The sequence below is a fragment of the Nycticebus coucang genome, chromosome 20 (assembly GCF_027406575.1).
Source record: "Nycticebus coucang isolate mNycCou1 chromosome 20, mNycCou1.pri, whole genome shotgun sequence".
NCBI classification, from domain to species: domain Eukaryota; kingdom Metazoa; phylum Chordata; class Mammalia; order Primates; family Lorisidae; genus Nycticebus; species Nycticebus coucang.
In genome coordinates this window covers 68,046,679-68,067,803 of record NC_069799.1, presented here as the reverse complement: position 1 = coordinate 68,067,803, position 21,125 = coordinate 68,046,679, and positions in this window count along the sequence as shown.

Here is a 21,125-nt window from a genome sequence, read left to right as displayed (position 1 = left end):
TGCGGGTGGATCTTGCAGACTCTTTGCTGACTATAAGGACATGAAAGGGCCCACACTGTCATTTTACCCATGGCACATCCTGGAACAGACACTCAGAGTGGTGAGGGAGGAAAGCCGGTCAGCCCTGTGCACCAGAGTAGACAGCCTGCCCATCTCGGGGTCCGAGCAGGTGTGTGGGCTGTTGGAGCACGTTCTGTGGATGCTTGCGGTGGCTCATCCTGTAAGGACATCTGGGAAGACCTTCCAGGTCAGCAAACATGTGAACACAGGGAGTGGTCTGTGTGCACGCCATGTTCTGTGTGCACCAAACAGCCCCTTTGTAAGAGGGCTTAGTTTTCCGGGTGAATTAGCTAAGAGTATGTGGGTCTGTCTCTGTGCCTCGTTACCTTGGGTGATCCGTCACTTCATTTTGAGAGGGGGCTGCTTCTGTACAGAGCCTGGCTGGTCCTGGGTGGTCCAGCACCTGGGTTGGCCCTCTGGGCAGGTGCACCATCCTGTATCCCTATAAGGTAGTGAGTCTGTTTCGAGGGGTTAGAGCATCTTAGATGTCCTGTACTGCTGGTGTGCCCAGAGCTCCTGAGCGTGGCCAAAATATCAGCTGTGCTGGTTTGTATAATCCCTGTGCTAAATGACGTTCTCTTCTCTGTGAGACCCTTCAGTGGGGAATAGACCTTAAGGGTGGGAGCCCATCTGCCGGGTCTATCCTGTCCATGGGTCTCAGAGCCTGGGACTTGAGAGCCTTCAGGACAGGACCATCTGCTCTCCAGGTGGCTGTGAGCCACGGCTGCCCTTTGTTACCCAATTTCTGCCCTGTCCTCCTCCTACTTCCCTTCAGGGACTGTCCTCAGACGAGCGCTGAAGGGCAGCTCCTGAGTTTGCCACTCAGCCCCAGGAAGCCTGGAAATTCGCAAGAATGCGAACAGAAGCGGGTGTGTTCAGTGACGGGTCACCAGGCTCATTCCCTGGATATGCAGGAATGTCAACAGAAGCGGGTTGGTTAGCTGTATCCCCTGGATATGCTGGCTGAGGTCTAGACTGAGAGGTCGTCTTCACGTGTTTCCTGGTGCGATGGCAGATGCATTGTTTATCAGAACAATCCTGTCTGCTGTTTACAGCAGCTTCCTGGCTGAATTTGTGACTAGTCTCTCTCTCTGTCACACACACACACACACACACACGCATGCATGCACAGTGGCAAAAATATACACACATTTTAATGAAGGAAAAATGGTATTAGATTTGTAACTCACATTTGACTTCTGCAATTATCAGGGGTGCTTGGTGTGACTGGTATTCCTCTTTTGTTATCAGTATATATTGAGTATTACTATTTTCATGCAGTTTTTTCCTTTCTTAAAATGTGTGTGCATTTTTTTTGCACCCTCTGTGTGTGTATTTATATATAGTGTGTACACACACACACATAATACAAATATTTACCCTCGGTCCCCCACTGGGCAGCCTGGGGTTAAAATGTAGCTATTTGACCAAAATCCCTGCTCCCTCATCCCCACATCTCCCATCTCAGCGTCTTCTTAGTCAAATGTTGTTTTCTATACTTCACAGGAGAGAGTGAACCTGCTCCCCTTTTCCAAGCTCTCCCTGAAGTCTTGAGTCTCTGCTTCAAGAAAACTGCCCAGGTCTTCATCATAAACAGAGCAGTGCAGCAGCCAGAAGCCTTTCAGACTGAAGTGCCCCCCAAATCTGTGGATTAATTGCATTATGTTTCATTAACCTCTGGGTTGGATAAGGTCACCACGATTGAACGCTGGTGCCGGGAAGAACAAAGAGGGTAAGAAAGTGGCGGGGTGGGGGGTATGAAGGCAAATGCTGATGTCATGGGGCGGTGAGCTCCTCCCACACCCTGTGGCTTTAAAATCACCCACCAGCCTGATCTATTTAGAAGTCTCTTCATATGTTTTGTTGGCACCTGCACACGTACAATACACACGTTTGCATCCTTTGCTCAAATAAAGTTACTTTCAAAAGTTCAGTTTGCTGCCATGACAAGATACTTTCTGGTTGCCCTTGGCTGCTAACAGGTCACAGACATTTGTACAAGTCCACGCACCGTGTGAGCCCTGCCCCACCTCACGACTCACCTGCCACCTCACGGGGGTCTTGCTTTGGGGTTTCCCCAACATCACTGTCACTGATGGGAACCATACAGTCCCTGAATCAGGGGACAAGATGCTTACATACATGGTGTGGCTTCACAACCAGCAGAGAACGCTATGCCCCAGCTCCTCAGAACGCTCAAGGTTTGCCGTCTGCACTGTCCCAAGTTCTTTCTTGGTCAGAACCATCTATGCCTTGGACACCTGCTGGGCAGGCTCGGGCCCCCAACACCCCCTCACCCCGACTGCACCCCTTCCTGCTCACTTACTCAGCCTTCCCTGAAGTAAGAAGTGAGCCTGTAATTCAAATTCACCTGAGGGAGTAAGTACTTTACGAAAGTCATGCTGGGTTAGGGGCCTCCTGGAAAGACACCTTGCCTCCTGGTGAAAGGGGCGTGGGAGGCACTGGCGACCTGTCTCCCTTGCCTGTGTGTGAGGAGCTCCTGCAGCTGTAAAGTTACGTAAGCAGGCGGAAGAAAGCCAACAGTGCTAAAAACAAGACGGTGGAAAGATATAAAAGGCAGGTCCACAGTGACTTAATGATAGGCCTAATTCTAAGCAGTGCAAAGCTCCAGTCTCGTTTTTTTTTTTTTTTTATTTCAGGTTATTGTGAGGGTACAAGCAACCAGGTCACAATTTCTGAATTTGTTAGGTAGAGTCCCACTGGTAGTTGCGTCCTGCACTCAAAAGGGGTGCCATCTACCCACTACCTGTGCCCAGCTCGAGTCTTTTTGTCACATAGAATAAAGGAATGCTTTGCTTCTTAAGTTCCATATACATGTGTGTGCGCGTACATATATGTAGCTTAAGTAGCTTGGATTTTATGTGTATAACATATACATATACATACATTTCCTTGCAGCCAAGTATAACACTAATGGATTCATTCTTGAATTGTATGTGTATAACATTACATATACGTACATTTCCTTGTGGTCAAGTACAACTCTGATTGATTCATTCTCACCTTCTGGAGGCCACAGCACACATAACAAGGCCCTGGACCTTGCAGGGGTGCCATGCTGGAGTGGAAGGCTGGGAGACCCATCATCATGGCCCAGCCCAGCCCTGTGGTCATCTCCAGCTTCCAGAGACTCTTTCAGCATGGCATGGCGATGACAACTCTCAGCTCACAGACTTGCTGTAAAGGCTGAAAGAAACTGGGACTGCTGACAAGGCTGGGCACCTGTGCATTTAGAGAGCGTCGACCTTCTGTCCCTGCCCAGTGTCTGCTGGAACTCAGCAGCTGAAGACTCCAACCTGTCTCACCCCCTCTGTGAAGCCGAGGACACCAGCCTCTGCAATCCCCCTCCATCACAGGGCGAGGAGCCTGGAGGTTTCTTAGCGTCTGCATGGTGTAACCAAGGATGTGTTTCCTCCAGGGCTGGGCTGTTAGGAGCTGCTTCCAAACTCACTGAGGTGGTTTTTGGTGGCCAAAAGCAAGTCATTTCTGGCTGCTGGTAGAGACTTTACTTTCTTAGGCCATGAACCTCCCCAAAGGCTGCTGGGGAGTCTCCACACCAGGGCAGCGGGCATCCCCAGAACCAGTGATGGGAGAGAGGGACAGGGAAAGAGATTTATAACCAGACCTCAGAAGTGATGTCCACAACTCCCATCTTTGTGGCTGGGGAGAGGACGAGGTGTTCAGGACCCTTGAAAGTCACCTTGGAGGCTCTGCCCACTATAACCCTCAAGAGATGCTCAGTCGAATGCTAAGATTAAGTCACTTAAAACGGCAAGAAACACAAGCGAAACGGATCCAGTAACAGTGGAAGCCTGAGAATTACGACCTTACAGCACAGTTTCCGGCTGCTCGGTACACATGTGGACAGGTCACACACGTGTGTGAGGCCAGAGAGCATTTCCAAGTCTCTAGTGGCCACAGTGAAGGGGCACAGTCCTGGGCCACTTAGCTGAGGTTCTCCCAGCCTTGGTCCCTTACCTGTGATGTGGGAGTACCCGCAGCACCTGTGTCCCAGGTCCCCAGGCTACGTGCGTAGGGGACCAGCCAGCTGCGTCCAGCACTGCCCGTCAGGCGTCAGGATTGCTAAGACCACTTTGTTCTGATTTGCTATGAATTTGGTTCTGGAAGTCACTGTGGGAGGAACAAAGCAGGTGGCTGGCACATAAAGGCTGTCACGGGGCTGTGAACGTTGACTGAGGGGGCTCTGTGAGGAGTTGAGTAATAGGATAATCGTTGCATCTTCTGCAACATTTCTGCCACGACAGGAATTTTGTTGACAAAGTTTAGCCCCCAAACAAAATTTATGAAGAAGCACCTTGTTTTCTAAAACCGTGCTTTCCCTGCTATGATTATAGAAATTACCCAGTGGCCATAAGAATGGTTGGCCTGAATCACCCTCTATTGGTACACTCCCTATATATTTTTTGTTCTAGAGCGATTGTACTTACAAAAAGTCCTGGTCTCCTGAATGTTAATAACAACCAAGAACATGTGCATTTAAAAGTATTATTAATTTCTGGTACTGTTAAAATGCAGTTTTATGACAGTTATTACTAAGTTAATCGTGTGTGTGTGTGTGTGTGTGTGTGTGCGCGCGCGCGCGCGCGTGCTGGAGAGAATTTTAATAGAGGTTAGTAACGTTATTTAATCTTCTTTTTTATTGAGTGAGTTTTCAAAATATATTTAAAATTCTTGCCTCTCTACTTTCTTGATGGCATATTTTGTTTTATGCTAAGCAGAATCCAGAAGCTCTATTAATGAAGACAGCTGAATGCTGGTGCATTATTATAATGGCTGCTTTACCTTCCCCGTGTCACGGACTAAGCCATTAATCAATGGCTGCTGAGAATAATTGTCTAGTTCTTAACAATTGTCTATTGTTGAAACATTTGGAATTTAAGATAAAGACATACAGGCTGCTCTAAAAAATGGCTCAAGATTACCCTTCCTGGGACTGTGGGCATATTGTTGGAGACAGGAAGTAGCTGACCCGGTTTTGAGGCATTTTTGCGTCTCCTTGTTCAATTGCCTGTTCAAATTGTGCTGGAAAAGTTGACTTCATTAATGTCAGGAAATAATGACTTCATATTTTTTATTGAGCTGGCACAATTATTACATGCAGACATATCATAGGCGTCTTTGGCATTTTAAAGTAGAAATGAAGTGTGTTAATAATCATGATGGTAACTTTTGCCTGTTTAACATCAGTTTTTGTGCAGGGAATTTCCATCTTAGATACCTGCTATAAATAAGAGCCTTGGCCGTGTGACTACTATTCAGCAAGAAATATATGACTACACCACGCTGTTTTAGTAGCTCAGAATTAGATATCTTTCTCATCGAAAATGCTGTAATTTGAAATGTCCATAAATACGTTTCACGCCATCTCATACTATAACAAATTACCCCTTAAATCTATCAAGATTGAAGTCTAACTCACAGCCTAAAAAAAAATGTCAATTCTAACTTGGGGGAAACCATGTGTCCTGATTTTTTAATGTAACTCACCTTTAGGTAAACGTGCTTATGTGCCCAAGCCTCCCAGACACAGCCTTCTCAGGGACAGTCTTAGGATGTATTTTTGCCATAGCACTTACCTATTATAGACTTTACTTTGTAATCATCGTGTGTAGCTTTTATTTGATGAATGCCTGGAACAAATACTATTTCTTAACTGGAGGAGAAGTACCTGTATTTCTCTCAGTACCCCAGTCCCAGTGGGGTCAATCGTGGCTAATCTTTTTCCCTTTGTCTCTAACAAAACACTGACCAATGAGCACCTTCTCTCACTCATGTGTCTTCAAGGGGACTGTGGAGTACGTTAATGCAGGGAGGTGCTGCAGGCACCAGCTGGGGTCCACCACCCCTTGATGATAGTAACTGTGTCTGGGCAGAGCCTGGCACACATGTTATCCTGTTTACTCACTGCCCCAGCCTGAAGAGGGATGGCCTATCACAGGTATACAGGTGAGCATGGTCCCTCATGGCCACACAGCAAGAGTCCCAGAGCCTCACTTCTTCCCCCTGGCTACTTTCCTTTCTCCATCCCAAGCTTCTGAGGGAAGACAGAGCTCTGGACCCAGTGCCCAAGTCCTCCTAACACAGTGCCAGGCCCGGCGGGTGAGTCCCGACTTTCTGAGGCCTTCAGGACATGTGGCAGCTGACCCCAGGCAGTGCTGATGGAGTAAGTCAAACTGAAGGGTGGATGAAGACATGTGTGTGCATGTGCACACTTACACACACGCTGACGTCATATTACTCTGCACGTGTTTATACCTGTACACACACGTGTCATATTCTGTTATCTGTACACAGAGGCACACTCACATCTCATTACATGGCGTGGTATTTACACGTGTGTGTGTGTGCATTCATCCCTATGTATTAGTGCTGACCTTGGCAATGAGCAGCGTGTGTGTTGGGGTGAATCAGAAACCACACGGGGTTTTGCATCTCCCATTTCTGTTTTTAAAAATGTTCAGAGAAGGAAGGAAACAACACAGAACTTCTACCACTGAAAATTCTTCCACTCCGTGATTCATGAGGAAGGAAACTAAAAAGTATTGAACGTGGTTGTCATTAGAATCTGTTTTTTTGGGCGGCACCTGTGGCTCAAAGGAGTAGGGTGCCGGCTCCATATACCGGAGGTGGTGGGTTCAAACCCAGCTCCAGAAAAAAAAAAATCTGTTTTTATTCTAGTGTATTAACGTCAAACTCACATTGATCCACAGGACGCATGATGTGTCTTAACTTGTAATGTCTTAGGAGGTAGGCACTCGTGTTTCTCCAGCCACTGTGATCCAATTCTATAGAACTTAGATTCGTCTCAAAACAAACATGAATCATGACATTGTGGAGGGCTGCTTTCATAAGGGGCTGTGCGATGTGCGTTGACACTGGACTTAGATTCAAAGATGAAATACTTGTACACTGACTCATCAGGACTTGTGTCTAATAATACAAATCCCAATTACTTAAAGGAAGGCTTCTGCTGCCAGCACAGATTAAGGCAAAAATTAAAGAATGCCAGAAATTGTCTAGTCTATAACTTTATTCTACTTGGGGACAATTTGGAACCCATAGATAGAACCATCCTGGAAAAGAAATTAAATGACCAGAGGGCAGTGGAAGAATGTAAATCACAGACACCTGTTAATCCGCTGAATGCAAACGTTTCTGTCAGGGTGGATCACTGCTGCCCACACATGGCTGAGAAGCATCTGCTGAGTGAGTGGCCACAGAAGGGATGGATTTGTCCAAGGTGAAGTGCAATCTCTCAGGAGTTTATCCACTTCTTTAAAATGCAAGCGGGATGTCTTTTCACGATACATTCCAAGTTTGTGTGTCCTGTGTCTGTTGCACAATCTCACAGTTCCATCAATTTACTTGAGGTCTCCCTTATAGACGGGTGAGAAGCGTTCGTGCATTACAAATTGTTACTTCCTTTCAGTCCCATTTTCTTCAAAAATTATTGAGCACAGTCTGAATAAAATCAACAAAAAGAAATTGAAAGAATAAACACATAAGGAAACCAAACCAACAGTGGAGAGCGGTGAGCTCCAGGCTCCAGTTCCGTCCATCCCTGGTAGCTGACCGGGGCTGTTCCCCCAGCACCAGGCCTGGCTGGTCAGCCTGTTTCCCTGTGGTGACGTCTCAAGCCTCACTTTCCCTGTGTCTGGAAACGATGACTTTTCCTTGTGATTTTTATTGGACGGGGACATTAATTACGTGCGACATCCCTTTTGGGTTATGTGAAATTTAAAAATATAAATATAAAAATTTATAGTAATAATAATGATACAAATCTAATGATTTTGGGTCTATTCAATACTTTCAAAAGATTTTATGTATTTTGTATTCCTTTCCCAGATGCACGTCATAAATAAAAGTGATTATGGGCAAGCTGGGAATATGAGAAGACATAATTCAGTTTTAGTGTTCAGCACGGGACAGGGAACACAGTTAAGTTCCGTTTATTTTTATGTTGCCGTCTGCTTGACTGACATATCTAAAGCTACTGAAAAATCCATAGTGGGGACATGAAAGAGACAAATGCTTTGCTGAGAGATGTTCTGCTTTTCAAGTGGATGTTTCTGGTGAGCGACACCTTGCTGTTCACAGGAGCAATGTATGGGGAGCGCTGCCGCCCTGTACCTGCGCAGAGGCCCCACCCTGTCCCGAAGACCATCTAGTTGACACTCTTGACACAGTCCCCCAAATGAACCATTCTTCCCTGTTATTTTGAGACATCTTCGTTTTGCACTGATTTCCCCTGGATTTCTTTATGACCGTCGCCTTACATTTTATACTGGAACCTTTCGCCCCCCACCTCAGTTATCTTGGCCAGTAAGAGCTGGACCAAGGCCAGGACAGGGCTGTTTGTGAAGGCTTGCCTTTTAGAGAAACAATGAAAATCAGCCACAGGGGTGCAGCTGTGGGGGGCCCTGGGGCCCAAAGAGCTGCGAGCGAAGCTGGGAGGTTTATGGGACCACACACTTCTTACGCACCAACAGTGTGAGTCCTGTATGCTCAGAAGCTGGGAAAAGTGGGGCAGGACATGGCCTGGGGCCACTCTGTGGAAGCAGCATTGATAAATTATAGTCTGCTTTAAGATCGCAGGGGCAGCGTGGCCCCGGCTGTCGATCAGTTGATACCACAGTCCTGTAGCAAGGCACATAGCGCTGTCCAAGAGAACGGCCAGATGCCCAACAAGATAGGGGGAGGACCCTCAAAACTGCCTTCAATCATGGCAGCCCTGCTCTGGGAGAGACGGGCTCTTCCCCCATGTGGGTTCAGAAGGTTGGACCAAGACTGACATCTAAAGCATTCAAAGAAAGCCGTTTGTTAAGGAAGTGGGGATTTTTTAGTGAAGAGGGCCAGAACTCAGTGAGGAGGATTTCATGGAAGGATGTGGGAAATCTACATAGATTGCATGGCTCTCAGTCAAGGACACTGGGAGAGAGTGTTCTTGGCCCCTGAGAGGTTGGGCCAGGGCTCTGTGTTTGCTGATGGCCTCCTCGGCCGGCAGGAGGTCTCAGAGCTTTATCCTGGATTCTCTTGTGGTCTTTGCATTAAGCCAATAGAAGTTTGTGTTGTCTGTGCTTCAGCAAGGAGGATGCTGAGGTAGGGTGTGGAGCTTAGCCAGGCCAGATCACCTGGAGTCCCAGGGCTGTCCAGCCCGTCTGAGAGCACAGGTGTCCAACCCATCTGAGAGAGCAGGTGTCCAGCCCGTCTAAGAGTGCTGGCGTCCAGCCCGTCTGAGAGCGTGGGTGTCCAGCCAATCTGAGAGCACAGGCATCCAGGCTGCCTGAGAGCACAGGTGTCTAGCCCATCTGAGAGCACAGGTGTCCAGCCTGTCTAAGTGCGCAGGTGTCCAGGTCGTCTGAGAGCGCAGGCGTCCAGCCCGTCTGAGAGAGCAGGTGTCCAGGTCGTCTGAGAGTCCAAGTGTCCAGGCTGTCTGAGAGCACAGGTGTCCAGTCCATCTGAGAGTGCAGGTGTCCAGGCCATCTGAGTGTGCAGGTGTCCAGCCCATCTGAGAGCACAGGTGTCCAGCCTGTCTGAGAGCACAGGCGTCCAGCCCGTCTGAGAGTGCAGGCGTCCAGCCCGTCTGAGAGTGCAGGCGTCCAGCCCGTCTGAGAGAGCAGGTGTCCAGGTTGTCTGAGAGCACAGGTGTCCAGTCCATCTGAGAGTGCAGGTATCCAGCCTGTCTGAGAGCACAGTGTCCAGCCCATCTGAGAGCACAGGTGTTCAGGCCGTCTGAGAGTCCAGGTGTCCAGCCTGTCTGAGAGCACAGGTGTCCAGTCCATCCGAGAGTGCAGATATCCAGCCCGTCTGAGAGCACAGGCGTCCAGCCCATCTGAGAGCATAGGTGTCCAGCCTGTCTGAGAGCGCAGGTGTCCAGCCCATCTGAGAGTACAGGTGTCCAGGCTGCCTGAGAGCTCAGGCCTCAGGGATGTTGCTGTGTAAGGGGAGAGGCAGCTGGGGAGATATTGGAGGACACAGGCCAGGATCCATTGCACCTAGGACAGAATGCTCCCTGTTAATGCCCAGCCTGGTCCTTCTGTCTTCTGAGGGCACCTCTGTGTGGCTGCCTCTGTGTCCAGGGCATGCCATGTGGGGGCCCTCACAGGCGAGTTTCGCTTTGGGTCCCCACCCACACATTTGTAATGATGTCCAGGAGTTGTGATCTCCGTGGCAGCTGTGGGCCTATGCAAGAAGGGCTTTGGAATCAGACCCAGCAAGTCTGGGTAACACTGGGCAGAGCCAGAGCACCCTCCTGGCTAACCTGGGACAGTCCTGTCAGAGAGAAAATCACTGTGGCTGAAGGGATCTGGGCAGGCGGGTGCCTCACAGGAAAGGCCTGACTCTCTGCCTTCTCCCCTCTCCTGGGAGGGGACTCAGGAAGCAAGAGAAAGGTGACTCCTCCACGATTCAGATTTCAGCCTCTTAATATTTTACCTAAATAAAATTAAAAAAAAAAAGTCATATGTGAAGGGATGCATCTGGGACATTGTGAATTGTAAACATGAAGCAGAAAGACGTTTCATTTTAATTTTAAGAACTATAACCACATTTCACCAAGGAGGTTAGTGCACAAGTAATATCCACAGGCTTTGCACATTGTGAACTTTTTAGCAGGGGGATGGGGTGGGATTTATGATTGACCCAACAGCTGCCCATGAGTTACCCTAAATAGGGAGTTTTCTTCTTTGTAAACTCAAATAAAATAAATGAACAGAAAAAAACTTACTTACTCCAGAATGTTTTTTATCATGAATTTAACCCAAAACTTTTTTTCTTAAAAGATTCCAAACAAAAAGAAAAGAGGCAGTTTCTACTCAGAAGTGATAAAGGCAAAATCAGTTAAGCTGTGGAATGTTTTTCTTTTCTCTAAATCGTGGCCATCAGGATAAAAGTTTAAATATCAGATATGAATATGAAAAGCACTGTGTCTATTATATTTAATATTATTATAAATTTTCAATATTTTATTAACAAAAAAGTCCCATTATGATGGGAAGCTATATTAGCATATTTATAATTTTACCCCCTGTGCCCAGCCAGTGACTTGCAGGCACTCTAATTTGAACAAGCTTTTGTTTAAATGTAACTACCTGCCCACTGCTGACAACACTGCTGACCCCATGTCAGGCGACATTATCTACTTGGTAATTTGCACCAACAGACTCATTGTATTTCATTTAGCGGAAGGCTTATCAGGGAAAGGCAGGGAGAGAGAAATCCACAGCTCTTTGTAAAATAAATGGAAGTGATAATAATGAAATGATGGGCGTTCAGGAAGCAGATCGAGGAAGCTTGCGGGCAGGCAGCAGAGAGGACGGCTGCAGTTTGCTACCCTTGTGCTGGCGTGTGGTGGAGTGTGTTGGTATGTGCTAGCATGTGCTGGATCATGGCGGCATGTGCTGACTGCATGCTGGTGTGCTGCCGTGTGCTGGCATGTCCTGACATGTGCTGGTGTGTGCTAGCCCTGTGCTAACGTGGCAAGTCCCGAGCACAGTGGGCAGCTCTGGCTCTGAGTGGCTTTGGGGTTAGAGCAAGTGACACAGGGCCTACAGCCCCTCCTGCACTGACTCCAATCCTTCTTTCTAAATCTCCAGAGCAGGGAAGAGTAAATGATTTGGCCAAATGAACAAGCTTCCTCTGTTCAGTCCCTATCTTTGTGGTTGGAATTTACACCAAGCACCCTGCGTCTGCTCTTGTTACCTTGGCCCGATGGGTCTGCCCTTCCCAGTGTTCCCAGAAGTGTGTCCCCCATAGTTTCCCATCAGGCCACCACTGGGCAGTGACTGACCGACCCTTCCTTGTCAGCCTCCTCAACTCCAGCAAGACATTTGTCACCAGGATAAACGGATGCAAAAGGGGTGAGGGTCAGGCCCTATGTAACAACAGGACACTGACTGTTGCCTGCAGCAGCCAGCCTGGACCCCAGACCCCAGACCACAGTGTGTACAGCAGGGGACCCTGGACCCCAGACTCCAGACCCCAGACCACAGTGTCTACAGCAGGGGACCCAGGGCAGCCAGCCTGGACCCCAGACCCCAGACCACAGTGTCTACAGCAGGGGACCCAGTACAGCCAGCCCTGGACCCCAGACAACAGACCATAGCGTCTACAGCAGGGGACCCAGGACAGCCAGCCCTGGACCCCAGACTCCAGACCGCAGACCACAGTGTCTACAGCAGGGGACCCAGGACAGCCAGCCCTGGACCCCAGACTCCAGACCGCAGACCACAGTGTCAATAGCAGGGGACCCAGGACAGCCAGCCTGGACCCCAGACTCCAGACCCCAGACCACAGCGTCTACAGCAGGGGACCCAGGACAGCCAACCCTGACAGGTCTGCAGGACAACATAACAGGACCTGGTGAGTGGGTGGCCCTGGAGTTAGGCCCAGAGACAGAAGTCAGCCTGGAGGAACTCCCAGGAGTTCATGATTTTCTGTGGGATCCTACATTATTTCCTTGCACCCATCTGGCTCCCAGAACTTGGGGCAAGCCAGCAGTGCCCTGGAGCTTGGTGTGTGCCCAGAATCACGTGTTCCTCGCCTCAGCATCATTGCACAGAAGGGGACCTCACAGGAAGTCAAGGGTGAGTAAGAGTGAAAAATCCCACAGGGAAGGAAGTCAGCGGGAGGGGGCATCAGAACTCCAGGTGGGGCCCCCAAGTCCCCCTGGAGCCAATTTCATTTAAATCTCAAAAGACGGCATGATCCTATCGTCAAAGGACATTCAGCTAAAATTTAACAGAGTATAATGAAAGGGAAAACTAGGTCATGTGTGCTAACCTTTCCAGCCAAGACAACAGTGAACTGTCCTCTACCAGCTGGACGTGTGATATAAGGTCACCCTGCCTCCGGGTTACTGGCTCTTACTACCATTCCATTAAAATCCAGAACGTGTCATTGACAGAATTGTTTTGAGTATTAGGTATTAATCAGCACACAGTTATAAACAATCAGAAATAAGTCAAGACTATGAGATTATGAAATAAAAATAAGATAAAAGCAAACTAGGAATCCACAGTCCACACAGGTGCGGGCACTCGGGCGTGGATGGGCTGAGGTGTTCACTGGTATCAACAGGACACCCCGGCTCCCATTTAGTGCCATATTTCACAGACCATTCTTGATATTTTCAGAGTTTTTGGAATTTTTTTGTTGTTTTTGCCATGGGCTGTGACTGAGAAAAAGGTGGAAATACAAGTTTTCCATATCATTTGTAATGTTTTTGATCAAAATGTAAATCACAGAACTTAGTAGTGCTTGTCAGAAAATTGCAGGGGAATAATTTTAGAAAACATCAGTGGGAGTAAAGTGTGGCCCCAGCCAGGTGGAGAACTCAGAGCAGACAAGACGTCCTCCACCCTCGGGAAGTAACAGCAAGACTTACAGACACGACTCTGCCCTGGGGCTGGCTACTCAATTATCCGAGCCTCATTTTCCTTATCAGAAAAGGTGTGAATAGTTATCTTTCAAGGGTCACTTCCATCAAATACTAAGCTATACCTGGTGCATGCAGGTACTGCAGTGATAGCAATTTTTATTGTTATCATTATCCATAATTATTATCATTATCATTCTGTTCATTACTATTGTTGTTGTCACTCTGCTTGGCAAGGTGTCCGTTGGTCCAGCGCTAACTACCTTGGAACATCCTTGAATGTTGTCCTGTCCGGGTATCAAGGTACCCTGAGGAGGAAGGTGCTACCTGAGGTGGAATCGTTCTCTCCAAAGTGCTCAGACATTTGGGGACCATGTGTCTGTGATTTGAAAGAGAAGACAGTTACAACAATTGTGGAGGCTTTTTGGGCTGAAAAGACTTCAAGTAATTCCTGAGCCACATCCTCCCCAGCCGCCTCTGTGACTGGGGATGATCCTGAGGGCAGGAGAAGGCACGTTTCTCAACGTCAGAACAAACACCCAGGCCTCCCTGCCATACCCCAGAGCGCCCACCTTTTAAAGCAGAGAATACATCTGGGCTCACTAGTATCACAGCAGCCTTTTCTAGGGTGTCAAAATATATGATATCACAAAAGTTAATTATACATAACCAGCCAAGTAAAAAATCTCAAACCATAATTCACAGTTGAATCTTTGTGGTTTCCATGGCAATGGAGAGTTGAGAGTTTCCAAATAGAGCAATCTTGCGCAAGGAATGTGGTGATTTTCTCAACATCTCATGAGTGGTTAATCAGGCCAGATCCATCAAGATGTTTCTGGGAGCTGGCGTCATGGAGAAAAGCAGACCCCATTCCGGCTCGGTTGCCCGAGCTGTGCACAGAGCTCTCCCATTGGGGCCATAATAAAGTTGTGAGGCCTCTCAGCCTGCTCAGAGCTCAGGGTCTGTTGGGGGCAATTATCCTGAACACCCCGACGGCTGCACTCACCACGCAGGGTCTGAACAGTGGCCTCACAGGTGTGGTCTGCGTCTACCTGCAGTGGTGCACGGCCACCCTGCGACCGAGTCAGAACAACCACAGCAGATGTAGCTGGGGCATTTTGCCATGAGGCCCAGGGTCACTTTGTGGCACAGAGATGGCAGGGCCTTTCCTGCAGCTGGGTCATAGATCCCTGGCTTTCATTAAACCACTGTTAAAAATTTAATATTTAATAATAACCCTAATGGAAGGGTAAGATAATAAAATTAGGCTTTAGCTTGAAATAATAAAACGTCTTCTAACATAAACTAACGATGAGTGTTTATGAAACGGTGCTGGGGTGGCTCCCTGGAAAAGGGGTCACTGAGGACTGTTTGAACCAGGACGACTGAAAGGCACCCCAGCAGTGCAGCCCGGGGACCCTCTTCTCAGAACACAGCCAGGAAGTATGTTGGTCCATCCACTCCCCTATCTGTTCATGGCACATTACGTTATGAAAAAGAATTTGGTTAGATGAGCTTGGGAAATGCCCCCTTCCTGAGTCTGAGTGTGACATTTACCGGTTGGTACTAGGTATGGGTGAGAAAAGTCACAGAATTTTTCTTTAAAGAACTCATGATCTGATGGGAAAAATAAAACTTGTCATGAAATGATAAAAACATTAAAATAGCAATAGAAGACAAGCAGTCAGTGGGAGGTGAGTGGGGTGCTGGGCGTCCTCTTGCAGGGTGAGAGGAAGCTGGACTGGGGGTCATCTCAGACAGGGATGTCCCTGTATCACACAGATCCTGAAACGGGTGGGTGCCACCCCCGCCTGCAGCTCCCCAGGGACAGCTCACCTTGCGGAGCTGTGGCTAAATAGATGGGTTTCCTGGCCCTGCCCAGCAGGATTCACTTCGGTTTCTCCCTTTGCCTGAGCACATGGGGTCCTGCCATACCCCAGGAGCACGAGTGGTTAATCAGCCCGATCCATCACGAGTCATAACTGCAGAGTCCCCACGGGTGAGTCCTGTAGGCTGTGGCTTCAGGTGACAAGCTCCCTGGTCCTCTCTAGGTTAAGGGGAGGGGCATTTCTTGCCCCTATAGAAAGGTTTCTAGGTTCCCAGACATAGGGGCAAAAAAAAAAAAAAAGCACAGAAGGTATGTGAGACAAATTCTCAGTAAACATTAACGGTTGCTTATCTGAGATAGAATTTAAGTAAAGATCTTAAATTTTACCATATTTTGCTGTGTATAATGTGCTCCCGTGTGAATGCACACCTATGTTGTTGAACCAGACTTTCAGGAAAAGCATCTTTGATTTTAATTTTTTAACTTACATTGTATTTATTTATATTTAGGTTGTTTGCTTTTTTTATATCACAATGGAATTTTCGCCTTAATTTTATTTTAACAGATCAGGTACAAAAAATTTTATGTAGTGAATAATTATAAAACAAGAAGAGATACAAGGAAATTTTATGCACTAGTAACAAATTTGTGATATTTATGCATCATGGTAGGTCAAGAGCTTTGTCAGTCTCAATATCGGAAGTATTGTTTCTTCAATTTCTATGTTAACAGTGTCTCCTGAAGAGTCACTTTCCTCACCCTGGTAAGGTTCATCAGCCTCAGTTCCATCCATAGCATTGCTGATGCTGCATTTTTTAAACAATTTCACAACCACTTCCTTCTTGATACCATTTCACGATCTTAGGGTCCAGTCACAAACTTGGGTGATGGATAATTTCCATCCAACTGTCTATTGGTTTTAAACCATTACCGTCTGACTACACCCACTCCATCCACTCTTTCTTCGCTAGGGCCTTAAAAGGCTGTCTGCTGGGCTCGGCGCACATAGCACAGTGGTTATGGCACCAGCCACATACACCAAGGGTGGCCGGTTTGAACCCATTCCAGGCCAGCTAAACAACTGCAACAACAACAACAAAAATAGCCAGGCGTTGTGACAGGTCCTTGTAGTCCCAGCTACTTGGGAGGCTGAGGCAAGAGAATCACTTAAGCCCAAGAGTTGGAGGTTTCTATGAGCTGTGATGCCACAGCACTGTACAGAGGTTGACATAGTGAGACTCTATCTCAAAGAAAAAACAAAACAAAAACAAAAACAAAAACCAAAAAACCACTGTCTTATGTCACATCAAGAGGTTTCAGCTGGCTGGTGAGTCCACCAAATACCACGTCAAGTCAGGGTTTCAAGTCTGCTATGATTACCATATTCTAGGACATTAATTTGCTTATGGATTTTATTATTGCTTTTTAGCACATAAGCATAAATAAAAGAATTATTATAGATATGAATTTAGTAGTACCCATGTATAAGGCACACCCTTGTTTTCCCCCCAAAATACGGGCAACGAATTGGTCATTATCGATAGTAAAATATGGTGTCTATCTAATTTACCTATAATTATTATCATGATATAAAAACTTTAGTGGAAAGATTTTAAGTTCTTAGCCAGCAACGTACATATAAAGCACACATAGGCTTCAGAAAATTGACTTTAAGCAAGGAGGGACTTTGGTTCTTCTTTTCATGATGTATTTTGGTGATACAAAGATATCGATGATCTTAAAATATATGGACAACTTCCACCATCCATTTCATCTGGTTCCCAGAGAAAAGAAATTCATGACGAGCATCAGGGCAAATTGGGGGCTCTTGCGAAGCTGTCCCAGAGCACCTGTTTAAGGAGGCAGCTTGTACTGCCCAAACCTGACCAGGCTGCTGTGTATTTAGGTTGTTTCTACCTGACGTCCTTATAAACGATGTCAGCATAAACATGCTATCATGTTTTTATTCATGTCTCTGATTACGGAGGCGAAGATGAAGTTGTTCCTAGCACAGAAATACTGAATAAAGGTGTCTGAATTTTAAAGGAACGTTGATAGACAATTCCAAGGGAATTTTTAGTATTCTTACACCTGTTTCCATAAGCGACACATGGTAGCTCTGTTCGCCTATCCTTCTGCAAAGATTTGTCGTCTTACTTAGATATACTTTATGCCTTTTGGGCTGTAAATCCTGGTATCTGGTATATTTTTGCTTTTCATTACATATTAATGATATTTCCCACATGTTCACATGTTTGTTGAACATTTTTCCTTCCCTAGGTATTTGTATTTATTCCACTTTTGTGTTCATGTTTTATTGTGAGTCCTTCTGTATTAAGGTTCTTAACTCTTTATGCCTCTTGAGGCTAATATTTTTTTGGGTTAACTGAGTTTGATGCTGAGAGATGTGTGGGGCTAGGAGGGGAGGAGGAAGGTATGGTGATTAGCTTTCTTGCCTGCTGGAATTACGCGTAACCTCTGGGCCAACTGGCCCTAATTTAAGGATCCTTATTCTGAATGGATAACATTGCCATACTTATCCTGTATTTCAGTTTGTTCTTCAGATGGTGGCTATTTAATTAAGGGCCACTGCTCTTAAAATACCTTTTATAGTGGTTACCTGTGTCTAACAGTTTATTCCAACACTCAACGTAGGTGTTGTTCTTCATGCTACAGAAAGGAGAATGTGGCATCCATCTTTCTTTGGAATGTGTAGAATGATTCACTGACAAAGCCAGTTTATAAATTGCACCCACCAAGAGATATTTAGGAAGGGAACAGTATGTTATGAGAGTCTGTTTGTTTCACCAGAACGTTGTGTATCTCTGAGAGCGTGTTGCCACCTGCTCTCTGCTCTTTCTGTTCCTTTCCCCTAAAGAAACCGGGGTCCTCTCTGAGGTGTCCCTGTAGCACACTGGGGTGTGTGGAGTGGATGAGGGCTGACGCGGGCCGGCGTGGGCTGACGTGGGCTGACGTGGGCTGTTGTGGGCTGATGGGGGCCAGCTTTGCCACTGAAGACTGCCAGCTTCAGGGTCACTCAGAAGCCACCCTAGATGTGAATGTCTGGCTGTTCTTAAGAAATTGCAACAGGGATGAGATTTTGTCCTCAAAAAATCATGGGCCAAGACACAGAACAGTGGGGGATGTGCTGCAGTGGGCACATGTCAGGCACCTCTCCAAGAATTTTCAAAAATGATTGAGAATATATCCTGATGGGGCTGTGACTTAGTTACAGAAACAAATTTTGTATTTTATAACCTTCAGAGTGAGCTTAGGGGTATCTGCCCATCAGTCAATGCACAAAGGAGTTTTTTAAACCTTTCAAAGTTCCTTTTTTTTGAACAAACAAACAAACAAACAAACAAAAAAAGTTAGCTAGAGCCCAGAAAAGCAAGCCACTTTTTTGAAAATCGAGGAGCTGGAAAACATTAATGGAAGAGTTGCCCTCTGAGCTGAACCATAAAGGAGGATGGTGTAGAAGGTGAGGAGCAGGTGGCCAGGGCTGCGTAGAAATGGGGTGTGTGCGTGTGTGTGCGTGTGCATGTGTGTGCGTGTGTGTGCGCGTGTGTACGTGTGCGTGCACGTGCGTGTATGTGTGTGTGCGTGTGCATGTGTGCGTGTGTGTACATGTGCGTGTGCGTGCACGTGCGTGTATGTGTGTGCATGTGCACGGAGGAGCACGCAGACACTCTCATGTGCGCCCCCACATGTTCGCACAGGCACGCATGTGCACGCACAGGTGTTCACGTGTACATACGCACATGCGCATGCTCCACGTACACACATTTGCTCACATGCATGTTTGTGTGTGCCTTTGTGCACGTGTGTGGCTGTAAAGAGAACTTAACGGGTAAGTCTGGGTCTGCCAAGGAGAGACTGGGACGTCTGTCAAAAGCCATCAGCCTCACAGTGGCAGGTGTGCAGTTACGACTTTAAAAGAAGATGAGAAATTACTGTTTGTGCCTGTAAATCTCAAGAGAAACAAACTCACAGACACCCTTCCCAATATGAATGGGAAGAACTTAAAAAGTAGCCACCTTTCAGCAGTGGTAGAGAGAGTCACTCTCTGCTGTCCCTCCTCTCTCATCTTGGGCAGCATCTGAATGAGCACATCTGTGAGCCCCCAGAGCCACGCCACCCAGATGCTTTCATGCGATAAGCTTCAGCAATCTTTTTCAAAGTTTTCATTTTAAAAAACTATTTAATCTGTGCTTAAAAAATAATTTCTATCTGGAAAAATGACAAAGCTCCTAAGTCACAACTGAGTCTGATAAGATAATAGTTGAATAGATGAACTTCTTCCCTGTTTCGCATGGTGATAAAGCTGAAAGCAGACATATTTTTGCAATACAATAATAAAAATTAAAATGACATTTTGGTGTTACTTTTCACCACTTTTTACAGTGTCGTGATTTCATTATGTTCATAGAATGGATATGTTATAAAAATATTCCATTAAAAATTGTAGGCAATGCAATGTATAGATTGCAAAAAAATCCCAAGTTAACAAGAATCAAAATACTCCAGTCCTTCTTGTCCTTTATTGTGCTTCCTGATAATTATATGTATAATAAACACAAGCTATGTATTTTCAGTATAGAATGTTTTCCAATGTGTTCTTTTTTGTTGTTCAAAATACATGATTGACAAGATACTACGGTTTTAGTTTTCATGAAATTCTGAAATGATCTTTCTGATGCTGTTAAACCTTCAAATTCCAGATATTAGAGTATGTTAAGAGGATGCGTACTTGCTGGGAAATCAGATGTTGCATGTTGCGTCCTGGGTCTGGCTGCCTGGGATAACAAGGCTTCGCCTTCCTGAGCCCGCACGAGATCACCTGCGTAACGAGGGTGTTGAGGCCCTGCAGTCTCTCATATCTGTCAGGTGGGAAATGATCAGAATTCCCTAAGCAGCTGGGATGTACAGAGTCCAGGAAATGTCGCACAGCCATAGAGTGAATGTCTATGGAAGCCCATGCAATGTAGTTACTTGGCTTATATGATAGAGTTAGAAAGAAGATAAGGAATTAAAAAGAATTACTGTTAGTTACTGAGTTTCATTGGTCATTCGCTTTTCTTGGAAGCTGGTGTTTTTGAAGAGCATTGGAATGGCACCATTGTAAGCACAGCTGTCATCACTCGAGAGCAAGCAGGGATTTGCTGCCTAAGCAGGAGGAACTGTAGTAGGTGGGCTTACCACGCTATGATGATTTCTATTGAGGGACTATAATATAAATAATTGAGGAAATATTTTTGGGGGTATGTTGGTCCAGGGTCTGTCTTAGGCACTGTAATCATCTGTTTTCAACATAAAACATACAAAATAACTTCCCCTGTAAACACCAGTGAAAACCCACAATCAGGTGTAGCTTCAGATGATGGAATTGCAGCTGCATGTTGGTGACACAGGGAAGAGCCTTTTACACAGCTGCAGATGTGATGTGGGCCTGGCGGAGCCTGGGATCAGTTCTGAATCGGCTGCTCTGTGGATAGGTTACTGGATGTGAGGATTCATTAGGGATTAGGTGTGCCTTGACTGAAGGGCAGTTTAGCAATCAGGTATCCAATTTCTAGGTGGAAATAGCAAAGTGGTTTCAGGGTGTTATTAGTCAGAAAGCCTCAGCCACTCAAAGAAGAGGTCACGGGGGCAGCTCCCAGCTGCTGCACCCTCAGAGCAGCACCTCCCTGGAACCCCGGCCGCTGTGATCTGGCCGCCCTCCACGTCTGCTCATGGACAGGCCACACTTTTTATTTCTTGATGGAGCTGATTATTAATCTTTAGTTCAGATGCGTTTATATGGTTTCAGAATGCATC